General features: G+C 40.9%; 1 protein-coding gene across 2 annotated transcripts in view; it reads left to right on the forward strand.

Annotated features, from left to right (window-relative positions):
* LOC118096556 (pro-neuregulin-3, membrane-bound isoform) overlaps positions 1-26,287 on the forward strand; it is a 327,593-nt gene that overhangs the window by 125,039 nt on the left and 176,267 nt on the right. Inside the window, exon 1 of one of the 2 annotated variants that reach the window (XM_088670153.1) lies at positions 15,475-15,603. The exons of the other annotated variant lie outside the window; for it this stretch is intronic. The gene's annotated coding sequence lies outside the window, so the exon portion shown is untranslated. Of the gene's footprint in view, positions 1-15,474; positions 15,604-26,287 lie in introns of those variants that run through there. 2 annotated transcript variants of the gene reach the window in all.

Consider the following 26,287-nt stretch of genomic DNA (forward strand, 5'->3'; position numbering starts at 1 on the left):
TGGAAAAGGTTTAGCGGCATTTTTATTTCATTTTTTTGTATCAATGGGCAGGCAATTGTTGGTCTTTACATTCTATTAGAATCAGTTTGCTCTTGTGTGTGTGTGTGTGTGTGTGTGTGTGTGTGTGTGTGTGTGAGAAAAAAGTGTTAAAGCAGGATTTTAATAGGCACCTTTTGAACCTAGTTTTTCCAGAATGATGGTTGTTTTCTGAGAGATGTAGCATAACAGATGTTAATGGACAGTAATGTTGCATATGTTATATGTGCTGTACTAAATATTTAATTGTACAAGATATTCCGCTTTATTTGTTAGGAGTCACTTTTTATTGCACTCAAAGTATTGGCTATTTTGGCTCAGGGTGGGTTATCTTTTCCCTTTTCTATCTTTTTCAGCGAAATTATAATTGCTTAATGATGGGGGAGGTGTTTCTGAGCAAGCTCTGCAGTGTAAGGAACTTGAATTGCTAGCACGTAAAATGTGTGCCAGGAGTCATTATCGGTTCCTGTCGATGGGTACAGACTTGCTTGTTCAAATTAGTGTGTTAACTCTGGCTCAGTTCCTGTAGTCAGTGCACCAGAACAATGCATGCGACCTCTCGGATTACTATCTTTGTTTGACAGATATGCAAAATTAAGTAAGTTTTTTTAAAAAAAAAAAAAAAAAAGAGGAAGCATTTTAACATTAAGTTCAGGTGGAAAAGGTAGTAATTTGATGCTCCAGTAACTTTGAGACAACCTTTATTTTAGAAGCTTTTCTGTTTTTGCTGCAGCCGTGCAGATAAATGTATTTAAATTGAAGAAAAGGAAGAAGTGTAACTTCTTAATTGGAACTGGTGGTGGCTTTGGGTGCAGCGGCGCTGGTTTTCACATGGGGCAGGATGTGGCGAATATTGACTTTAAATGACGATAATAACGATGATGAGGGTGATGATGATGATAAATAACAACAACAATATAAAGATGAACTCCATTATGCTAACCCACAGTACAAGGGTATGGGGTCCTCTGCCAGTGAGCTGCCATGCAAAACACAATCTGAAGGCACATAGTAAATGCCTGTCTGGGGCACAATGAGCTATATGGAATGATCTGGGACATTCAGAATCTTTTGAAATCAGAGGTTCAGCACCAGTCGAGCTGGAGGTGAAATGAAAACTTGTGCAACCTCACCCTCCAAAACCAGGGGAATTGGTCTTGCTTATAACCCCATTACCATGAAGCTGAATTAAGGCTTAATTGTATCCTTGAGGATACAAACTTATTTCCCTGTGTCTGATTAGTGCTCAGATAAAACTGCCATCTTTTGAAAATCAACTCTATAGCCATGAAAGTCTGGAGGTATTTGCAACATTTTTTCAGAGGTGGAAATCTTTACACTTTGGGGTGGGGGCAGGGGCAATTAGTTCTATAATGACCAGCACCAAACACTTCTTAAAGCGCATTTCACTGCTGTGAAAAATAGTGACACTCCTAAGGCTCTCCAGAACCATATTGTATCTTCGGAATCATGCTACACCACACAATAACATCTTGGGTAATGGGTGTCCTTTGAATGGCACTATGTCCTTCCGTGTCCTGCAGCAGAACTGTGGGGTGCAAAGGTATTAAAGAGCCCCAGAACTGTTGCAGCAGGAATAGGTTTTGCAGACCCCTGAACACCAGGGAGCGGACAAGAAAGCCTCTTGCCTCTGGAGACCTTAGAAACATTGCCACTAGATCTCAGACGCAGGAAAGCAATACTTAAAAGTCAGTTGTCAGTGTAGTCTTGTGTTATTATACATATGTGCCATGCTGCCATGTAAATATAAATCAAATCGCCAATAACTCAGCGTGCTTAAATAAAGAGACCTTAAGGACAGAAAGGACACCATCAATCTATCACACACACAACCAAAAAATGAGACAAGGGGTTGTGGGAGAGATGGGCACAGTACAAAAGCCTGACCCAGAGAAATTATTTTTGGACACTGACTCCTCCTGCCTTGCCCCCTCCCCCATCACATGCCACTGAATGACAGCAACTTATATGTAGAGTCTGGCCCTTGTCTTCTGCCAGTATTGCTGACTAGCAAGGGAGAGGAGGGAGCAGAGTAAACCAGCCCAATCTACTTGGCTCTCCCCATCCTGATCACTTGTTTTTGCATCCTGCCAGGCTGTGATCATTTACTCACCTTCTCTGTGGAGAGGGAGCATGGTTGCAACCTTATTCCTTTGAAGCTTTAAGCGGAGATGTTTCCCAGTAACTGCTACCTGGGATTCTTTAAACTGGAGATGACAGGGATTAAACGTTGGATCTTTGGCTTGCAAACCATGCACTGCACTACTAAGCTATCCTCCCTTTAGGAGTGTTAATTGCAGGGAAAATAGTGAATGGTGAGGATCATGGCAGAATGTTAACATTCTGCCTTTCATATCTGCCTTTGTACCATTTGCTGCTCTGAGTCGTTGGAAATTATCAGCATGCACGATGGATGTAGTCTGACGGCTTTCACCAGAGTTGTTCTTACTACATAGTCAGACATCCTGGAAACCTAGGGATAAATTCATTGGTTCACAAAACCCTTACAGGCCTGCTGGCATACTCCATTTATTTTAGGCTTCCAGCCAGACTTCTACCAAACAGCACATTCGTAAGCTGCCATCAATCAATCTCTCTCCAGTGCTAGTGCAGTAAATCTAAACCTAAATCCATCAGACCATGTGCTGCTTCCTAAACAAGTTGGTAATTGTTTAAAAGAACACACAAAATCAGCGGAAGAAAAGATTATGCAAACAGTACAAATACAGGTTAGTGATTTACCGGACTCTTTATGGACAGCTTCTTCCCTGGCCTTTTCCGTTTGTGAACTGGCCACTTTTTAAAAGGCAAACAAATGTCAGACACATCTACTTGTCATTTAGTGACTATTACCATATTATGTGGCAGTGAATTCCATCGAGGCACTATGTATAGTAAAAAGTACTATATTTTGTACTTTCTTTTATCTCTTTCCTGAATCTCCCTTGACACAATTGTATTGAATGATTCCTAGTAGAATACTTTCTCCTGTCTGCACCATCATTTTGTAGAAGCTCTACAATCTGTCTTCCACCCCCTCCCTGCCCTGTGGAGGACAGAGTTCCCCCCTCTGGAAAATACTAACATTGATAGTCCCTGCGTCAGATCATACTCCACTCATTCCCTTGCTAAATCTTGCTGATCCCAAACAGAAAAAAGAAAGATTATGATTGCTATATTTATAAGCAATTAAGTAATGGATGTTGTTAGAGGAATTTCCATTTTAACACATTAACTTATTATGGAACTTTATAGCTCTGACTACTTATTACTCAGAATGTAGAAAATATATTATAATGCAAAATAACCTAATAAACAATAATCATCTTAGACATCACCATTTTATTTTAAATGCCCAGGCTGTTAAGGAAGCTAAACCATCGATAATGAATCATGAAAAAGAACAGCATTTCTCCCATTAGGAGAATAATCTGAAGAGAGATTTCTTACCCACAAATTTAAGGAAATATACTTACCAACTGGGTCAAGTTTCAGATATGGCCCAACAAGAATCTAAGAATGCCAAGGAAAGGTTTGTAGATGATGAGAAATTAACCAAGATAACAAAGACTGAAGCAGTGAGAACAGAACTGGGTCACTGGGTGATAAAATGAGGAGCACGACTACCATTCAACATATCCAATATGTACAATTGTCTACAAATAAAGTGGGTGCCATTAACTCTTGAATGAGGATTGGAATGTTTGGTGCCCACAATTATCACACAGACAATTGAAGGCAAAGAATACAACTAAGGACAGTGATGGCTCCTTTCACTTGTAGCAGAAGAGATGCTCTTATTTGTTGCCATGATGTGTAGTTGCTTTACTGCAGTCTTTACTTACTTATGAATAAATCCTGTTGAGCTAATTGGGCCTTCAGAATTAACTATTAGGCTGCTAGCCTGGTTTATGCTGGCACACAACCCAAAGAGGGGGAAATCCAACTGCATAAAAACAAAGAAAGTTGTCTTATTTGTTAAAAAAAAACCCAACAGATCCAATGTGAATGTATTTCACCTTGAGTAGCAATGCTTGGAGAGAGAGAGAGGGAAGCAATCATTTGAACCAGGGGAGCTCATCTATGTGAATAGAATCAAGGCAGGTAGAGTTCTGCTTAAGCCGTCCTTTGTTTTGATTTTGTTTGCCCACACCCTTTATTAAAAATGTTAATCAGAACATATCTTAAGTGATACAGAATAAAAAAAAACATATTTGTTAGTTGCTTACCAGTAGTTAGATTGATGAAAGTTGCCTCCATTCATGGGAGATTGAGATCTGCAGAGGAAATGGACAGGGGCTGGTTACTTAGCCAAGCCATACCAAACAGCAAGAATAGAACCTTGGACAGCTCCAAGGAGGCCCTAGTGACTGAACCATTCTTTGGAGGCATACAGAATATACCTCTGCAGGAAGGAGCACTGATCTGAAACCTTATGTAGGCTCACAAAACATAAAGGGTGGCGGGTTCCACATTCCTGGAGTGGCTGCCTGCCTGAAGGACGCTTGCCATATTTTGTAGTCTTTTACTTTTGCAGGGCTGAGGAAACAGGCACTATGGGTGATTTGAGTCAGGTGCTGCATCCTCTGGCCAGGAGACCCCTGAATAAGACATTGGTTGTTCCCCACTGGCAAAGAAGTCTGAAATATGTCCTCATCATAGCCCATTGCTATGTACTGCAAGGTCCCCAGATCATAGGCTGTGACAAGCAGGATCCCTCCAAGAAATCAAAAGCCGCCTGTTGACAGAAGTACCCTTTCCATTTACAGAAAAATAAAAAAAATTCCTTCAGTAGCACCTTAAAGACCAACTAAGTTTTTATTTTGGTATGAGCTTTCGTGTGCATGCACACGAAAGCTCATACCAAAATAAAAACTTAGTTGGTCTTTAAGGTGCTATTGAAGGAATTTTTTTATTTTACTTCGATCCAGACCAACACGGCTACCTACCTGTAACCATTTACAGAAACTAAGTCTAGATCCAGCTTTCACCCCATGTTAATTGATTTTTAGCTTGTTTCTTTTAAACGGTCCATATTTGAAGTGGGGTTTTCTGCTGCTGCTGTATTAAACATGTTTGGTTCTTACAATTTTTAGAGCTGTTCAGTTATTCATTTTCATATCAAAAATAACTAAATAAATAAATAATTCTCTAATGAATCCTGTGGCATTTCTTGGGGTGGTGTGCTTTAGAAGAAGGGAGCCACACCCATGAAAGCCTTGTTTGCTTCACACACTCACAGGGCAAACTCTGGTCAAGAAGAAAGCAAAATAAAGTTTGCAGGAGAAGGCATGATCAGGAAGACACGGAGAAAAACCTAGGTTGTGTAGGCCTTTAGTAAGATGGAAAGTCACCCTGAAACAGGCCAGTGCAGGTGCCTTAAAACTGGTTTTACGTGTTCCCTGATTCTTGTCATTGTCAAAAAGGAGGACATTGCATCTCTGGTCTGTACAATCTACACAAACAGTTTTCATTTTCACATTTCCTACTCGGAGACTTCAAAGGGAAATGCAGTTCTGAGCCCACCTTAGTGTTTCAACTAGATCCTGTATCTGTTTGTGCATTTAACAGTAGCTGGATCAGCAGCAACTAGAAGGTGATACATTTATCATCTACTGATTTATAGGTCAAGTTTATTTTACAGGCACAAGAGCAAGGTAGGCTATTAAAAAATAAAATAAACAATTTAATCTAACCTTAACTAAACCAAACCTTGGTAGTATAAAAAGACTCCCACCCCCCCACCCCAACAAAACGGTTGACAACCTTAAATCACTTGCATGATTTTCACTGAACACTTAATGTTCAATTCATTTAACCTTGGTTCCCTTAATTTTTAATAGGTATGGGTGGAGAAGACGGTGAGGAACAATTTAAAAAGGCATTTGCCAGTGTCATTCATTCCTTACTTTAAATCCATTAAATTGTGGTTAATATTGCAAAACCTTTATAAATTTAACTTTGGACCCCTTGATACCTGCAATTAACTCCAGATAGTTTTAAATTATTATAAATATCCTTTTGAGGATTACAGAGTGTAATTACAATAATACAGTGAATGTCTGATTATATGTACAGAATACTCACATATAGATTGTCTAATGATAGATTAAGCTCTCCCAAATAATTTTTAATTGCACTTTTATGCTGCCGAGGGATTGGTTTGATTAAGGTTAGAAAATGAAAAGCTAAGTTAATTCTTGTACCCATAGGCTGTCTTCCAATCTAACACTGCTATGTATAGCTTGATATCATGTTTAAGGATAAAACAACTGATCAGAGGAAAGATATTCCCCACACCACTACTCCAGTGCTGCTTTTAATACTTGTTGTTGTTTAGTCGTTTAGTCGTGTCCGACTCTTCGTGACCCCATGGACCATAGCACGCCATAGCACTTAATACTTAAGATATCACATAAATCTTAGTGTTTCCCAAATTTTATTTATTTACAAAAATCTTTATATACTGCTAATTCATTTAAAAAAACCCTCAAAGCGGTTCACAGCTGTACATAAAACCATACAATCAAAATTATATACAAAAGTTAAACTCGTATAACTATTGCAGAAAAAAATATATTCTTAATTGCTTGCATAAGCCTGACAGAATAAAAAGGTTTTCAGCTGGCATTTAAAAGCTGAAGCAAAGATTCCTGCTGAATTAAATATTCATTTGTTACATTTACATACTGTCCATTCAACTAAGTAATTTGTGCAGTTTATATAAAAATAACATTTGCTCCACCCCACTCTGAAAACAGCTAAAATGTCCCCTACTTCTGCATAGATGGAGCCATGCAGGTAATTACGGTAACCACAGCACCAAGGTGATACCTTATGCTTTCAGAAGAAAGAAATATGAATAATGGTTACTAAGTTGTTGAAGCGTCATTGTATGAAATGAGAAACATACCTTTATTTAGGGGGGGGTTGCCCCAAAAGGCACCTCCTTTTTTTAAAAAAGAATGGCTCTGTTATCTGTGAAAACCTCAATATACTCTAGTTTCTCTACAGGTTTATCCTTCTACATTATTTCCCCAGATTTCATTTTTTGAATAAAATTGTCTGGTACACCATCTTGCAAGTATGTAGGGATAAAATGTGTAATTTCCAGAACAGTATGTGTTTTCAACATCACTACATGATGATCTCCAAAAAGTATGAATTTTATCACCGTTTGTACCTCCTCCTCTCTTTATTTTAGAAGATAACTTTCGTTCACCATCATTACAAAACTCTAAAAGGCAAAGGTTAGGGAAAGTGTTGGAGATTAAAGAAGCTGCTTGGATTCCTCCGTAATACATTTTTGTGTGGATTCTTCACTTTAAAGGAACAGCACAATTGGAAAATTGTCCACATGCTTGAAACAACAGATTTGGATTATGAACGTTAGCTATAAAAGGCAAGCTGTTGTATGTGTTTGTTTACTGCAAGGTAATAAGCACTTTCCTGGATACAAAAAGATTTGAGGTAGTGCTTTTTGCATATTTTCATTACGCCTTGTTCTCAAAGGATCTGGAGCTTGAATCGGGAACCTCAAGAATTTGGGTCTAAGATGCTGGCATATGCTCAGCCCTCAGAACACTTTACGTGGACCTGGTTATGGCAGCAACCATAGTCTCCACCATTGCTTGGCCCCCTTTCTCTTGTTCCTTTGGGTGTCCTTTCATCTAAGTGTCATTGTCACAAACTAAATCAGAGTATATGCAAATTGCCCAGATGGGGTGGCGAAATTGAGCTGGGTATGTATTGGCTCAGTATGTGTGTGTGTGTGTGTGTGTGTGTGTGTGTGTGTGTGTGTGTGTGTGATATATGCATGGTCTGTGATTCTAATAGTGGACCCTAACTGGGGGATACATCATCCTGTCTTACACAGATAGGAATTGTGAAGGTGGTATATTGAATGTACCTTTGAGGAGGCAGGTAATTGAACAGTTCATGTTGTGCTCTGTTAGCTGCCTGGTATGGTTTAGTCCAACTGGGTGTTATTCTGAGCCTCAGATTTGGGGTTGCTCTTTCCCTGTGTTAGCAGCTTTTGCTCGGCTTCTGTATTGGCCATGATTCACTGTTGCTGTTTTCTGAGAAATAATAGTCTGTTTGAGAACCTACCTGTCTCTGCCGTGCACTGTCATGAGAACAGTGCATATCTGGGCCTGTGACTCCCCCTGCGACTCATAAGACAAGTGATAGAAGAAATCCAGATGAGTGGAATGGTTTTGTTTAATGCAATTAATTGAATTTATGAACTTTAGTAAACAGAAGGAATAATTCCAAATACATCCTCCCCACTTTTCTTTTACATCTCTTGCTTCCCTGACTCTGATTTAGACACTTGGCATTTAAGATACAGGGGTCTTCATAATTCAGTACACCTGTTTTAGCTGTTTTCAAGTTTGTAAATCTGCAAGTCCACATGTCATGGATTTGATGCTAAATATTCAATTAGCTTCTTAATGACCACTAAATTATGTTAACAGGCCTAACTTATTTATTATTCAGGACTATTTTGCCTGGGCAACTCTGTAGGATGTGAATTTAGAAAGAAATCTGCATTACAAGCAGACTCTAAAATTGGCAACTTTTCCCCACTCTCCCTCTATGATTTCCTGGCTCTAAATGCTATGCTGGAGTGCAGTACAGTGGTACTTCGGGTTAACAACTTAATTCGTTCTGGAGGTCTGTTCTTAACCTGAAGATGTTCTTAACTTGAAGTACCACTTTAGCTAATGGGGCCTCCCGCTGCCGCCGCACCACCACCACACGATTTCTGTTCTCATCCTGAAGCAAAGTTCTTAACCCGAGGTACTATTTCTGGGTTAGCGGAGTCTGTAACCTGAAGTGTCTGTAACCCGAGGTACCACTGTAATATCTAGTTTGGATGGCAGTGCTAGAAGTCACTCTGGATAAATGCTTTCCCTCACTCACCAAACCATCACCTTCCTATATTGCAGATCAAGCTGTGGGGTCCAATGGCTGATGGCATTGCCAAAAAGAGCTACTCAAAGACCTGTTTAGTATGCCCTACAAAATTGAAATACAGTATTTAAACTTGAGAGGTGACCTGATAGCACCCTGCTGTATAGCCTGCACTAAATTGCCAGATCTTGCAAAACTGTATGAGCTGGGGAAGTACAGTGTTGGTTCCTGGGAAGTTAACCTTATCCTTGCTAGAATATCTGTGGCATTTTAGTGTTTGCTTGCAGGTGATATGGAATTGTAGACAACAATAAATTAAAGAACTAAATTTGATTTCTGAAAACTTACTTATTTGCTGACCATAGGGAGGTGAAAAGAAGAACTGAGAAGCTGCCTGCAACTTGGAAATATGCTCGGGGCAGCTAGGCCCCCCCCCCAACATTAAACATTTTTTAAAATTGAAAAATACTATTAATTACATTCATGTATTTGGAAATATGACAGTTATTGACAAATTGAGCAAGTTAAGGTTAAGTGGATCATATATATATCTGTGCAGTTGAACCTGGAATTGAAGCCTGGAATCCGTGGTTTCATGTTTGCAAGCTGGATTTTTTTAAAAAAAAAATGTGTGTGTGTGTGTGTGTGTGTGTGAGAGAGAGAGAGAGAGAGAGAGAGGAGAACTTCCCTCTTAGCAGCAGAAAGCAATGCATAACAACCAAATAAATCTTAATCTGCTTGATCCAAAGATGAATTTATGTCTCTGCTTATTTCAAACTGGCAGACTCTTATAAAGGATGGTGTTCATTTCTCTGTTAGCCAGAAGCAATATATGTGATACAAATAGCCCTAGCTGTTGCGTGTTTCCCAAATGCCTAGAAAGAAGAATATCTAAGAACAGAAAATCTTATTTGTGTAAAGCATCCCCCCCTTTCACAATGAATGTTGGCAGCAAATTGTAAAATGGATGCTTAACGATGAAGCAATCTTTTCCTGGGCTGTTGGGGGAGTAGAAATGTTTGGTGCTTGTTCTTTTCACCATTAGCCTGGCCTTCACGGGATAGACCAAATGTTAATTGCAGGCAACTTCATGGTTTTCAATCAGATTCCCTACATCACTGGGCCAGTCAGTTCTCTGCCAAGCTCATAGGGGTTTGTAGCAGAAGTGAGACATGGCTCAATGTGGTTTATAAACTTTGAGATAGCAAATCAAACTCGAAAAAGATGTCTTACAGCTTGTTTGGTTAACAGATAACAAGTAGTGGTTTAAAAAGTCATGATGGGTAAGAAAGAGAATGTGGGCTCAATTCTGTTTGATCCATGTGTAGAGAGCGGGGCAAAAGCATTGGAGGCCAATATAACTCCAAGCATTTCATGTATCACATTCAGATGCTCACTTAAAAGAAGGCCCTTCGGTATTTCACATTATAGTATTCATCAACCAGCATCTCCCAACACCCTCAGTATCTATTCTTTAGCTCCAGCTAACCTTTTGCCTTTTCCTTCTGTGGATTCACTAGTGCCATGCTGATAATTCTGATGTTTGCTAGGGGTGGGGAAAGAAATCCCTGTTGAAAATAGTGGGAAATTGTGTGGGTGTAGGGGAATTGCAGTAACCTTAATGTCGGGGAGGGGCAAATCAGTCAATTTCAGTTTCTCACAATTTCTCATTTTCCCAATCTTAAATTTAATTCTCCATGTTTCAACATCCGTGATTTTCCCAAGTCCTTGGGAAAATTCAATAGCACTTTAATGTTCATATATCCTAATACAGATAGTAGTTGATCTGCATGGGGGCATAAGCCCTGCTCCACTCTGTTATGCTCAATTTCCCAGCCACTTTTGGACATACATAAATCCATTGTTGCCTGTATGCATATTTTTGTAGGCAATTTTCTCTAAGATACATATTTCTGCAAAACATTTCCTCTAATATAACACATTGTTGCATGTTGTTTTCACTAATGTATGCATATTCATGCACATTTTAGCCTAGTATATGTATTTTTCTTCACATTACTTGGCTAGAGAACTGCATTGCAAAATTCGGAAAAGTGTGGATTTTGAAGGATGGATGTTTTGATTTGTTTTAGAAAGTGCAAATTCTGTGTGTTTGGTTAACACAGTCATTGGGCTTTATCCCAGAGCCTCCCAGGCTACCTGCACTCTCTGAAAACCTTTGGGAGGATGGCATAAAATCCTCTGAAGAGTTTTTGTAGAGTGCAAGTAGCCTTGAAGGCTTGAGGAACCATGGCACAAAGGATTGTTGTAAGCAAGAACTCACATATATCTCAGCCTCCTTGTGACATTATTAAGCTTTAAGGTTAGCAGTACTCTCCTGCTCAACAATGGTTCATTCTCTATCCCTGTGTAAATTTGGGTAGAGGTTTCTGCTCCAGGAAAAATCCAATGAATCTAAGTGAAGCTAAGCATGTTCCAATAACACTAGTCATTTCGGGGGGGGGGGATTCCCGTCACTTCCACAGTTAAAGCTAAAAATATGCCATTGCAGTTTTTTCGCCATTATAAATGCTTTCGGCTGCTTGTAGAAGAGATTGCTGGTGGTGCTTGTTGGTAGCACATGAAGCCCAGAAGCCAGGTTCACACTTATTTATTACTTATTTATTACTATATATAGTTATATTCTGCTGTTCCTCCAAGGAGCTCAGGGCAGTATACATGGTCTCTCCCCAACCACATTTTATCTTAAAACAATGCTCTAAGGTTTAGCCTAGGCCAAGAAATAGTGACTGGTCACGGATGCCCAGCGAGTGTCATGAACCTGGAGATTAGAACCTGAGCCCATCCTGATACTTTAACCTACTACACCACACTGTATGTCTGTAATTTTTCTCTGTGCTTTGTAACTTTGGCCTTACTATTGTATTTATTTAATAGAGGTCATTGCCAGCTCATAATAAAATACAGTCAAACCTCGGTTCCCAAACACCTCCATTTTGGAACGTTCCAGCTCCCAAATGCCCAAAACCCAGAAGTAACTGCTCCAGTTTTTGAATGATTTTGGGAAGCTGAACGTGCTTCTGTTTTGAGTTTCCTTATTGTATTGAGGCTTCCGTTTTCAGTTTTCGGTTGTCGAACGTTTCAGAAATTGAACGGTCTTCCTGAACGGATTCGACAACTGAAGTTTGACTGTACTGTGGCATTGTACTCCAAACTGCAGTTGCACGTGAGAATGCTCTCCCTTGAAAAGCATTGTTAGTGTGATGTGTGCAAATTCTATTTCTGCTCTTAGAGCTGTGACAACCCATTCTCACATGCAAGTCACCTGAGGATGTTGCATTCCTCCAACTGTGAATATGCTTGTATGAACCAGCTCTGAGGTGTACTGAGCAATGAGTGACTGAATGTAGGCTCTTAGTCCCATAAAATAAGGCAGCTGCTTGTCCTCTTGTGGATACCATTTGAAGTTATTTCACCATTCATTAGTGAGATAGATAGGCTTGAGGGATGGGAAAAGCCAAGAAGGGAAATTGTGAGGAAATTATCTATTATCCAAATGTTCACCAAGTCCATTCTTGTTTGATATTACCCTAAGTTCTGTCTGCTAGAAATGCTTTATCCACACACACAACCCCCCCCAAGAACTAACAAGCATTGTGGCACTCGTAGAATGCCTCTGCGCCCCTTGGTGGAGGACACTGTGCCTTAGATAGATTAACAGTTATCGCCATTGCTGTATGCTTTTTAGATTCTCTGACTCCGAAACCTATGATTTAACAAATCTTAGTAAAAATTACTGAAACAAAAATTAAATAAAGTAGAAAATTTATTAAATGTAATTCCCTTTGACATGCTAATAATGGTTAATTGGTTTAAAATAGCTCTTTAAGAACCTCCATGAACATGCTGTTAAATGCAAATGAATGAAACACTTCCATTATGTTGAATCAACAATTTCTAAAGAAGATATGTCTGAGAGGGAATTAAGACTCTAACATTTGGAAATAAGTGTGGCGTAGGCTGAAAGTGATGTACCTTTTCATGCCTATAACATTTTTCCAAATTACAGTCATGCCATGGCTTCCCATAAAAAGATCACAACCCAGACCAGCAAGTGAATTTCTTTAGCATCAACTATATTTAGAATTGAGCTAAGGTTGAAGGGTCACAACAGTCTTCTACATAACCATTGGCACGGGCTTTTCACCACCCTCATATCAGGCCCGATCCTGCCATTGGACAGGGTGGAGGGTCTGCCTCAAGCAGCAGGTGCTTGGTAGGGGGCAGGGAGTGGCTGTGAAGAGTTGGGAAACAAAGCTGTGTGTGCTATGTGGCCTGAAACACCAAAGCTGGTCTGTTTCCCTTTTGTGTGATGAAGGTCACTGTCCCATAGCCAGTGATGAAGTCAGCAAACAAGGTCTATAAGGAGTGGAGAACTGTGGCAGAATTTCTGTTGGCATGCATACTGGGAAAGAGGAAGTTAAAGGGCTGCGTCTTTTGCAGCTTGAGACAAAGCAAGTAGTATCTCCGAAAGAGCCTGCCTATTAGTTTATGTATCATCATTTACAGACAGTGCTGATACCAAGCTATTTTGTGCTCTGGGCAAGCCTAACTACTTGTTCACCCCATTTTTTTGTGGTTGTTGCTAACTTTGGTTTTCAAAAACAGATGTCTTGCAGGGGGAAAAAACACAAAATTTGAAACTGCTAAATTTATTTTAAATTGCAAGAACAAGTAATACAACCATCTTCCATTATGTTTCTCAAATGCAAGAGAAAATGTTTTAACACACAAATCTTTTTTGAATAGTCTTGTAAACTGTGATGTTAAAAGTTAAGTCTCATAAAAGTTCCAATAGCGGGTACATACAAATCTCATGTTGCATGCCTTTTCCTTTGCTAATTGCTATAGCACAGCACAGATACTCATCATCAATATTTTTGTTTCCACTGTGCATCAATGATTTTTCCAGATTCTTGTAGGCCTTAATTACACCTTCAATAGATTTCCCCCCCCCCCATTGATACTGTATACAGGACACCAAATAGGGAGTTATATTGTTGTAGCCATTGGAAGCTCTCTTCAGCATTTCTAAGACAGCATACCAGAAACCTGCTTTGAATTTCTGCTTTGGATCCTGTGATGCCTCTTCTTGGGCCTCATACTCAAACTACCATTTCTTTCACCTTTTTTGTGACTTGTTCATCTCAATGTTTGGTAGTATTTCTTGCTCCTTTGCAATCTCAGTGGCATCTATCAAAGCTTGTTGAAAACTTTCAACATGCCTGCAGCCCAAAAAGCAATTATTTGTCACTTGCCATTGAATTGTAGCTGAATTTAAACCAGCTTCCTTATTTTGTGGTCTCTTGCAAGTAAGATGGATTGCAAAAAGGATGTTGTTCCATAGAACAAGGGATACCCAGGGTTGTAGCATGGGGGAGGGGGTGTGACAAAGGGGCCCTGACCAGCAGACAGATTTTTCTGGAGGCACCAAGCAGGCACCCCCAGTGCAGTGCAGCCCAGTCTGGTGCTCATCTCCCAGCATCAGAGGAACCAATGCTTGCAGAGAAGAGCACCAGGACAGGCTGTGCTGGGGGCACTGGCATGGGAATGCCTGCTTTGCTAAGTTACACATCAGCTGACCAGGCTCCCCCTTGCATAGGTGGCCTGGTTTGCTCTGAAGTGGGGTCGGCGTCAAGGGTTGGGGTGCTGCAACCACCTCCTTCACTCTGTGTGCCCCACCCGCTGGCATGCCTGTAACCACTGGCACATGCCCACCACCTGCACATGCAACGCCACTGGGGATACCACAAACGCAAACTTACAAATTGCATCAGCAAGGGCCTTTGCTTCAAATTGGGAAGTATTTCCAGATAAACCTTTTTAGGCTTGTGTCATCAAAAATCTATATTAAAGCATCGTATATACCACCAGGATGATATCTCAATGGTTTCAAAGCATCAGTCCAGCTCTCCAATCTTGTTTCACTCAATAGCTAAGCAGTTGTGGCCTAGGTTTGATACAAAATCAGGCTGTGACAAATGAAAGCTTTTCCATCTTCCATGACAGCATTGATATGCCTTTAAAACTATATTGCCTGAGCTATGTTCAAGGACATTGTGTGTGTGTGTGTGTGTGTGTGTGTGTGTGTGTGTGTGTGTAGTATTATAGAACTGATTTTTCTTTCTTTCCTTTTGAGATACTGGCCCTAACAATCTTGGGGTGGGATTGGGGAGGAAAACCTTTTGCAATGAAATTTTGAAGGAACTAATTTAGTTATTTGCTTTGTCGTACCAACTGTTGCAGTGGGATAAGGGCTGTTTGGGCAACAGTTCCTAAGATCTAGTCATAAATTACAGAGCAGCTAACCACTTGAAAATGTCATAGCAAGCTACGCTGGAGAAACAGTCACTATAGTAACAGGTTTGTGGGACAAAGGATGAATGTGTTGCTGAAAGAGAATGTTTAGCTTTTGGCTTTAAGCACCAGCAGTTCACAAACGATTGAGCTGGCTTGATCTTTATAAAATTGGAGGCTACATAAAACCTCAAATCACCACATTCCATTTGCAGGACATGTGAACTTGTCAGTGGGCTTTAGAATACCCAGAGTCTACCCTGTAGATATCAATGAATTAGAGGGTCGGGCACTTCATGCATGACAGAGAAGGTGGGTGAAATTTGAAGTATTATTTTGAAGTAAGTATCCCTTTGCTTCCAGGAAGGTGGGAACACCTTCCACAGTAAGGTGGGAACTAGCATGGATCCAGCTACTGTCCTAAGAACAAATGACCTTGCTTTGCCCTTCCCTACCAGAAATAACTCTTTCCCAACTGATTGCAGGGGGTCTCTCTAGCCCCCATGTTGGAGGCCCAAAAGCCAATGTGCAGCTGCACCTTCTACCTTTTTAGGAGGAATTCCACCAGAAGGCTGCCCTTGTCATTACACAGAGCAGCAGTTGCTCAGAGAGCAGCAACAAATGTTGGAGGACAGAGCTTTGTGTGTCATTCACCTGCTGCCTTCAGGTGTGCTATCCCATTACCAATGTTGAAGTGTAATGGAACTGCCTGCCTCGGTGGCTTCTATATATGGAATGAGGGCATCATCTTGTCTTTTTTTCCCCTGAGGCAACAAAATGTCTTGTGCTGGTTCTCAACTGGATATGAATGCCTATTTACCTGATGCATCTGGGATGGTAATTCCCTCCAGTATGCTAGAAAAAAAAACTACCATAATAAGAATAAATTTTAAACAATTACAGCAATTATAATCCTGTATAATAATATGCAAGTGTCTCTGCGTCCAGTCCGTGTGTCCGTGGGATTGCGCTACTGCGCATGTGCCCCACGGACAGCCGTTGGGACTTGGAGCGCAGACACTTCGGACGGGATAAACCAGGACCGTGAGAGAGATTACATGCTTGCATATACACAACCATGCAAAAAAAAAGTGTGCAGCTTCCCCTTGCCTCTGCTGCGCTACAGAAGGATCTCTCTCTTTCCTCCTGGTTTCTTCTCCGTTAGAGGGGAAGGAGAGGAGGCAGGTGTGTGCCGGCAAAAGGGAAAGGAGGGGTAGGTGGGTGTGGATAGAGCGAGTGCGCGAGCCGTGAGTGATGTGGCTGTTGGGCTGAAGGATCGTTCAGCCGTTACTGAGGGGCGAAAGCAGGAGAGTGGGTGGGCGGGCGGGCGCACCCGTGGGGGAAGGGGGAATTAGTCCCTAGAAGTGTGTAGGATTTGGGGGGGGGGGTTGGAAGGGCTGCTGCAACTGGGACCAGCGAGGGGGAGAGGGAGAGGGAGAGGGAGAGGGAGAGGGAGAGGGAGAGGGAGAGGGAGAGGGAGAGGGAGAGGGAGAGAGAGAGAGAGAGAGAGAGAGAGAGAGAGAGAGAGAGAAGATAGGAGTAGAAAAAAGAGGGAGGGAAATGGGGAGGGAGAGAGGAAGCTGAGGAGGCAGCTGGCTGGGGCTGGGGGCGGGGAAGGGACTGAGTGAGGGGCTGATGTGGGGGCGGTGGGTAAGTCACCGGGGGGGAACCCCACTAATTAATTCTAGCACCCGTTAATTTAACGGGCTTCATGCTAGCTCTGGTAGTCATTAAGGCCAGCAGTATTCCAATATGGGAATGTAAGACTTTCATATCATTTACTTTGTGGTAGCCCAGCAAACAAGGCTATCCAAGTTGTAGAACCAGAGGCCCGAGGCAGGATAATCAAAATATAATGTCCACATAAGGTCTCACTTGTTAAATAAATAAATAAATAAATGATGCATTGCAATGTGATTGTTAGAAGTACTGGGATATGACTGTATTTAAAATGTGTGGCATTAAATTGTGATTAAAGCTTTCGATCATCCTTGCATCCCCAAGTTTCCAAATGGTAACTAGATGGATATAAGCTGTACCAACATTCCCAGTAGTATTTGCATGCTCAAAATGGATGATGACAAATAGAGCTGGCCACGTGAAGCTAAGTGCTATTCCCAGTACAACCACTCTTCCCTGTTATTGTTCCATGTCCTGAAAGGAATATTTTACCAAATGTTTTAGTAACATACTGGAAATAAATATGTAATTAACTTTTTTTTCCCTTACAAACACTTAGTTAATTAGGTGTCTGGGTTGTTTATAACAGTTTCTCTTTCCCATTGTCATTTTTTTAGTCACCCTGTTGAAAATGTTGGCTGTCTTATTGCTTGTCATCTAGTAAATCGTTAAATGTGTCCTCCATCCACAGATATTTAAATGCTTATTGGAATCTTCACCAAATATGTGTGTCTGTTAAGGTGGGATGAGATCACACAGTATTGTGCTCTATTAGGTCAATTGCCCACAGGGCTATCCTTGCAACAAATTATCTACCATTCTTCCTGAGGATATTTGCCTAATCTCTTTTATTTGTTATCTCTGCATAGAATGAATGCCTTTAGCTGTGGGTGATCATGTACTGTAGATTTTGAAGCAGATGAGTGTAGGTTGAGGTGAAGCCCGCTGCTGCAAAAATATCAGTGTACTGGAAGAAGCAATGATCACCAGTGTTGATTGCAATGATTCTTCAACATCAACTTTGTTGGACTGGTCCTGTTGTGTGGATGCCTGATGATCGTCTTCCAAAGCAACTACTCTATTCCAAACTTAAAAATGGAAAGCCTAATGCCGGTGGTCAACAAAAGAGGTTTAAAGACTGTCTCAAGGCAAATCTACAAAAAATGTAGTATAAACACTGACAACTGGGAAATACTGGCCTGTGAGTACTCCAATTGGAGAACAGCCTTTATCAAAGGTGTCATGGGCTTTGAAGACACTTGAACTCAGGATGCAAGGGAGAAACGTGCTAGGAGGAAGGCACACTTGGCAAATCCACCCCGTGATCAACTCCTGCCCGGAAACCAGTGTTCCCACTGTGGAAGGACGTGTGGATCCAGAATTGGTCTCCACAGTCACTTACGGACTCATTGTTAAAACCGTGTTTATGGAAGACAATCTTACTCAGGTACAGGTGATCACCAAGAAGCTGCTGCGAATCACCCTCACACATTAAATTTATCTATTGAGTGCATATGATAGGGCTCTCCTTGTGTATTCCTTTAATTAAATAAATTTGTTCACTGAAAGTATTGTTAATATTTTCTTTCATTCTGTGGGTAACATTGGATCAGAGGCATATTTCTGTGGGGGGGGGGGACTTTTCTGAAGATATTAGAGACATTGTTGCTGACCTCTTACATGACGGGGTATACTTCATAATGTTCAATCTTTCCTTTAGTGTGTATGTGAATGAGATGGTGTGGGGAACTATGGATATGATACTATTTATGAGGTGCTTGCTATATGAGACTGTTTGTAGAAGATAATCGCAATTGTCAACATTTGGTGTGGGTGGCCATTTTTATGCTACTTTCTGAACCCACCTTGTAGAGGATTGTCTCTTATCACACTATAAAATGTACATTGTGAGGGATAGTATCGCATGGATAATATGATTCACTTTGCAACCAAGGGCCCGTAAAGGGACCCATAGAGGTTTTAGGAATTGCATTTCTGTTAGTGAGGAATTGCAGCTGTCACCAGCCTCCAGCATTACTTGAGCCAATGTACATTGAGACATTTGTCATTTTGTACATTTGTCTGGGTGCTGGGAAATGGAGCCCCCATGAGAAAAGGTCTTTGGCCATTTGACCTCATGAAGCATAGTCTGTTAAACAGCCTACTTTCTGAAAGGCCTTTTCTTATATTTATCATACTTTCTTAGTCTCGGGCAGCTGCTTGCAAACACACAGATGGGTGCATTTCTCGTCCAATATTTATGTACAGAAAGACAAGGAAGCATACACATCTAAACTTGCCATGTAACAATAGAGGCTTGAAACCAAATGGTTGTATCAGTATCTTGTATGTTGCTTCTGATCCTCTCCATTCAACTCTCTGAGACTGTCCATCTCCATTCCTCCTCCCTCTCCCCCGTTTTATTTCCCTTCTCCTTCTGGATATGTCTTTTTTTTACCCTTCATTTTTGAGACATCCTTCACCCTCTCATAATCCTAATTTCCTTTGTTTCCTTTTGGCCTGATTCCTGCCATCTCCTTTCTTAGATTTCCTCCTTCCTCTATTCTGGTGTACTGTACACATAAGGCTTCTATGAGAATTACTGTACTACATAAGCACAAATGGAGACTCTCCTCCTCCTTTACATTGTACCTATTTTAATCTCATTCTAGCATGCTTTTTCCAATAATATTATGTATGCAATGCATGAGCCTTTGCAAGTGCAATCTCAGGAGCCCTTGCACTGATCTTTGAGGCCTGTGGAGAGTTGGAGTTTGAAGGAGGAGGTTTGGAGGTAGTGATTGTGATGGAATTTGGCAGATTTCTGGCAGAGCTTTTGGAGGAGGATGAATGTCTGGTGAAGGTTTTTTGAGTTTTGGGAGAAATCTTGGATGGTTTCTTTGGTTTTTTAAGCCTTTTTTTAGTTGGCACCTAAATGCACGGTACCATCATCTTCCTCTGGTGCTGACAGACCCAAGAAGCAGTAAGTGATGCCCACGCTGGAAGAAAACTGGGAGTGCTAGACTGTTTGAAGTGGCATGACCATGTGTGTTGTAGCTGGGACGTATGACAGGAATGAGTCCAGCATATGTCATTAAGATACAGGAGAAGAAAATCCAAGCATCAGTGATAGCAGGTACACCTACAACTGTGAAGGTCACCGTCCAGGTGTGGGATGAGGCCTTGGTGAAGACAATGCACTGAACCTAGAGGACATGAACCACCAGCATATTCCAATCGATGGCAGCACCTTATGCAAGAAAGCTCTCAGGCTTTTTGCAGCCTGCAAATGAGTTCCATGCCAGCTCCGGTTGGCTGGTCCACTTCAAGCACAGCTTCAGTTTGAAGAACATTGGTACCAGTGATGTAGCTGCATATGTGGACCAGAAGGCTACCCTCACCAGCTGAAGAGCCAAAAGTGCCGTTTGCCCATCACCATGTTCCTCTGCAAGACACCATCAGCCCCACCATCAGCAGCAAGTGAATCTGCCCTATAGCCAAGCACTTCAAAATACCGGTCTACCCACCTTGCTGTTGTTTTCCACATTGTCCTTCAGTAATGAGGAACAATGAAAGCCACCATTGTCACTATGCATGCCTGTCTAGTAAGGGTTGATGGGGTTTTTTAAAGGGTTTTTCAAGGGCTTCCAGAGGTTTAGAGGATGTTTTCAGGCTGGTTTCCAGTATGCACAATTTCACATAAACGTGTGGTGCCTTGGAACGTAACCACCATGCAAATGGGGAGTTGCCTTTATATGCTTGCCGTGAGAAAGTTATGGGCTGCTTCTTAAAACCAAAACATTGTTGAGTGCCAAGAGGATTCTTTTAATCTAAATTATTTGGAGAACATTACAATTTAATGTTTCAACAGCTTGCATTTCTGAAAATGTATGTTTTAACTTACTCTTGGATTGTCTTTATTTGTTTGAGGGGGAGTTTTATTTTAATGGCAATTGTCTATACACAATAAAAAATCTGACAAAATGCTTAGCACAATAGTGAATCTGGTTTGAAATACCTGCTTGGTTTTCCTAGTAATCGCTTGTATTTTAGCTAGGTCAAGCAGAAAGCAATGGTGTTTTAGGAGACAGTTCAAAGCAAACAGTGAGGTTGTTTCTGTCAAGAACGAACAGCCGCTAGATGCCACTGTTGAGTTTCATTTCTCCAAAGTAGGCAGAGGTTCTATGGCAGTACAAAATTTGTAGCCATGAAGACGTGTGTGTAGTAGTTATACAACAGAAATAAATTATTTCTGCAGTTTTAGGGTTTGAGAAATAGATCTACAAACAACATTTTCTTCTCAATGTTTCACTAGATGTTATCCTATATGGCACTTCATCATATTGACAGGTCTAACATGCCTCTCTTCCCCATATCCTTGGCTTGGCAGCACAGAGCAGAGACTATGTGAAATGGGAAAGGGTTGAATTCTTACTTGATTACTGCAAAGCTGTTTTATCTTCTATTGCAGGGTTGTTGTTGTTTTTGGTTTTTTTTTGGGGGGGGCACATGCAGCCAAGTCAGCCTGCAAGCCATTTTGAAGTACCAATGTTTGCACAGGCCAATCGCTTGTTAGGCTTATATCCTGACACTTGATATGCCATGTTTTGACTGGTAGGCTATTTGTACTGAGATAGCATTGTATTGCAAGACTATTTAAATGGCACCTGCATTTTAAAGATAACCACAGAAGCAGTATTTTCAAACAGCTTAGTTCTCAAATGTTTTGGCTCCCAAACGCCGCAAACCCTGTTCCAGTTTGCAAACTATGTTTGGAAGCCGAACGTCTGACAGGGCCAATCAGAAACTGCACTTTGGTTGGCAAACATTTTGGAAGTTGAATGTACTTCCAGAATGGATTGCATTCAACTTCCAAGGTACGACTGTATTATTAAGCACACAGCTGACCAGTTGTTCTGCTCTTTCACCACCAGGGAATAAAGATCACCTTGGAAGAACTGTGGAGGAGGGTCAGGGGCCCAACCTATGAAAAGCTGGTGTGATTGTACTTCAGCAGCACAGCTATGCATTAAATCAGGCATCCCCAAACTGCGGCCCTCCAGATGTTTTGGCCTACAACTCCCATGATCCCTAGCTAACAGGGCCAGTGGTCGGGGAAGATGGGAATTGTAGTCCAAAACATCTGGGGGGCCGAAGTTTGGGGATGCCAGCATTAAATCATCAAGTTCCTTTTGGCTGAGATCATGAGATGTGGAAACAGAGCCTGGAAGTTAAGGGGTAGTGCTTTATATGTCATGGGGTAGAACTTGTTGAGCTGATTGGGAGTTTGGTAGGGAATATACTTTGTGAGGCAGGAGACAGAGCCTGCCTATGCTTGGTGGCTTAGGGAGGGTGGTGAACATAGGGACTTTTGGAACTGGAAAAGCTTCCAAGATAAGCGGGTGATAGTCTGTTCCTTGGATTATTTGCCGTTCTCCTGGAAACCTTGGAAAGATCATTAAAACTCTGGAATGAAAGAAGTTGTCATTAACAACAGACCATATTGGCTATCCCTGCTCTATGAGATTGATTCACAGAAGCACATTCACATTTTTAAAAATAAACAAATTGGGAGCAGCCCAATGTGCCTCATTCCTAATGTTTGTTGATGCTTCCAGCCATGGAATTCATGCATGTTAAAAAGAATTGCTACATGATTATCTCTCATAGCTGAACTGCATGATCAGAAGGATTGTGGGTGGTTTCACTGCAGGTGATTGCCGGTGTGTATTGAATTCACCTCAATAGCAAAATTATGCGTTCATGGAAAACTAGCATATCAGGAACAACATTTCCAGCCTTGTTTTCTCCCAGGTATGCTACTTTTCTGTGTGCACTGAATCATTTTTTTAAAAGAGCAATTTATATTTTCTTTTATTTATTTCAAAGAGCAATTTAAACATGCAGTTTCCTACCCACAGTCTGAAATGGCATAATCAAGTTATACAAGGGATTATGCAGATCATCTACATTTAAGCGTGCTCTAACTTTAAATCTGATTGATATGGCCAGGTACACTAGATGTCTTCTCATCCCCTCCTGCAATTTTTTTCCCCACTGATAACTATAGTATTTGAAGTAAAATGAATGTTCTCCCTCTGGCATTTGAGCCATTTTCATACACTTTGATGCTGATGAGTATGTTTATATATGGACTGACTCATACATGTACTCATACATTACATGAACTCTTACATTACATGAATTCAAGCACATGATGGTGATCGCATGAAGAAGGCTCTCTCAAAGTATTTCCATGTTTTTTGGTGCCAGCTATACTGCCACCATTGTAACAGTAGTTTCTAAATCAGAAACAATGAGACATTTCAAAGTACCTACCAGTAATCTATATACAGTATATATAAATGGTGAAGGTGCATATGTGTTCATAGAATCATAGAGTTGGAAGAGACAACAACATTATGCCACCAGCAAACCTTGGGTGGCAAACTCTGGCCACTGCTTCTCTAGATGAGGAATTTGTAGTGGAGAAGTAGCAGGTGGGAGTACTTAGACTTTCAGATGCCATCTGCATTTCTCATGGTGCCCCGTTTCTCCACTTGATGCAACAAGTACACATCTGGGAGCCTCAGTTAGGCTGAACAAGCCAGGCAGGCAGGGTTTCTATGGGAGAATGGGGAGAGAACAGACCTGCATTTGCTGCTGACAGCAAAGTTCCACTGCTGTAGTAACTTGTTAGCCCGACTGATTCCTTCTTGAAAAGACTTAACGGTTCTACAGTAGTGGGTTATGCTCTTTCATGGCTCAGTGAATCCCATGGTATGAGCTTTGCAATGGGTTTCACAACCTGAATCACACTGCAGTTTGATTTGCAGGAACAGGAGGCAAAAAAGTCTCTGTAGATTCACTTAGAAGTTCAACTTTGATTAACTCCACCCTCAGAGGATTAACTCTCCAAATACAATTTCTCTCAGCTAAGTTTGCCAGTTCAATCCTCTGGTGCTTACTGACAAAATGGCTGTTTTGTGTGTTTTTTCTTTTCCTTCTCCTTTGCTTTATTACTATCCCGACTTTTTAAATAGTGAAGTGTTTTAAGTGACATCTTCCTTCAGTAGATAAACTGGAAGGTAGCAAAGATAATTCCTGTGCCTGTATCTTTCTATTTCTGATTTTATTTCCTTTTAGAGTAAAGGAGACTTGGTGTTTTGGTTAACCAGAATGGAGTTGCCAGTCATTGTGATCCAATCTCTCAGTGTATCCCTGAGCCCTCCCCAAATCTGCTCCAGAGGGTCAGGAAAACACCCAGAACAAAGGGAGATTTTTTCTGTTGTCAAACGGAAATGTTTGTACTGATGAAACAATTTTCTTTACACTACGCTGCAGACAACCCACTGTTTTGATTTCATATGACATTTTCAGGTGGGCAAAGCAATTCATTACTATGTAAGGTAGATTTGAACGTGAACTGACTCATAGCTAGGAATAAGTGAGAAATTTGATTCAGTTCACACTGAAAGGCAAACCTACCTAACACTTTCGGAAACACAGACATCATTTTGAAATTCACACTACCCTGAATTTTGCAGTGCAGTTCTCTGGACTAGTAGTGGGTACAAGAATACATATTCTTGGGCAAAGTGTGCATAAAATGCATATATTGCTGCAAATAAGACACAGACTGCTTTATCTTAGGCAATATTGCTTTGCAAAAGTGTGTACTGTATATTCCTGCGTATAAGACTATTTTTTAACCCAGGAAAATCTTCTCAAAAGTCGGGGATCGTCTTATGCACCGGGTCGTATTTCTTATACGGCGAGTATATCCCAAACTCTATATTTTAACTGGGAAAGTTGGGGGTTGTCTTATACGCCCAGGCGTCTTATATGCCGGAATATACGGTATATTGTTATTGCATGGCTCCATCAGTCCCCCTGCATTAGCTGTGTTGTGGTTTTTTGCATCTTCAGGGGTGAAAACAGGGATATATTTTTAACTTACTAGCTAAAAAATAAATCTGAAGAATGTGCATCCACCAGGTACACTTTTTGGGAAAGCAGGCGTAACCCAGTGCCATTTTCTATTTAATGAAGAATATCTTAGAATTTTTATTTTATTTTTTTGCTTGTCTTTTTTTGTCATTCTAAACATAACAAATATTCCAAAGCGGATTAAATTACCTCTAACTTAACTGGGCAGGGAAAAAAATACAATGTCCTTTGTAGATAGACTAGCATTGTTTTCATTTTGCCCTGTTTCAGAGCTGTTCTGTTGTGCTCGCAGAACACTAGCTGTAAGATTTTTCATAACCTCAATTTTCTGTCCCACTTTTTAATGTAAGAGTACTGTATAATCAATATGGTTTACAAACAGTAAAGCAGCCATCTACAACAATAATGCAACAACTAAAATAATTTACAATAAGGTTCACGCTGCAGCAGCAGCAATATCCCGGAAAAGCAATATCCTTGAAAACTAAAAGTGTCTACTGTTTATTTAAAAGCATGCAGTGATGGAGCCAAGCGTATCATATTCTGGGCACCACAACCCAAAGTGCCCTCTTGCTAGTGTCCACCCACAATACATTTCATGAAAGGGGGACCCATACAGGAATCTCACTGTGGGTTCCATTGCAGCCCAACTCTATAACAAAGTCATTATAGTGGTGAGCCAGGAAAACCCTAGTTCAAATTTTGCCACCCCACTCTCGTAGTTCAACTGATCAAAACCTTGCCAATAGCTACGTAAAAATTCTGATGCGCACTAATGTTGGTCACTACCTAAATGAATTAATTCTCTCTCTGTAGACAACAATGTTCAGCATTTTACGGTGTGCCTTTCCTGGCGAGGTGCAGCAACTGGAACACAGACCCTTGCGATTTCACAAACTCTGAAGCTTTGGACTAACAAACTATGAGAAAGTCAAAGTCACAGGTGACACTGAGGGCTTCCTTTTGAGTGTGGAGGCCTCAAGCCATTACTGACAGCTCCTAGGAAAGGCTTTATACATAATGTTTCAGTACAAGAGAATCCCAAAAGCATCCCCCTACAATCAATACATTAAAGCAGGCTGATACCTTTAGCATTATTGAGCTGATCTATGTTGGACCTTTGACCGTCTGTCAAAACAATATGGAATATAGCTTTGTTTTGAAAAAAGCAACAAGCAAAATTCACTATTTAATACAATACACTATATTCAGAGGTGTACCTAGGGTCCCTTATCTCTTGACAAGGAATTGTATCAGCTCCCCCTCCCCGCCCCATAAAACTCTTTGCTGCAATAGTCACATTAGAAATTACTACATTTTACGCAACCCAGGAAACGTATGTCTCATTTGATCTCTCTACAACAGT

Source organism: Zootoca vivipara, chromosome 5 (assembly GCF_965207765.1).
Source record: "Zootoca vivipara chromosome 5, rZooViv2.hap1.1, whole genome shotgun sequence".
Lineage (NCBI taxonomy): Eukaryota > Metazoa > Chordata > Lepidosauria > Squamata > Lacertidae > Zootoca > Zootoca vivipara.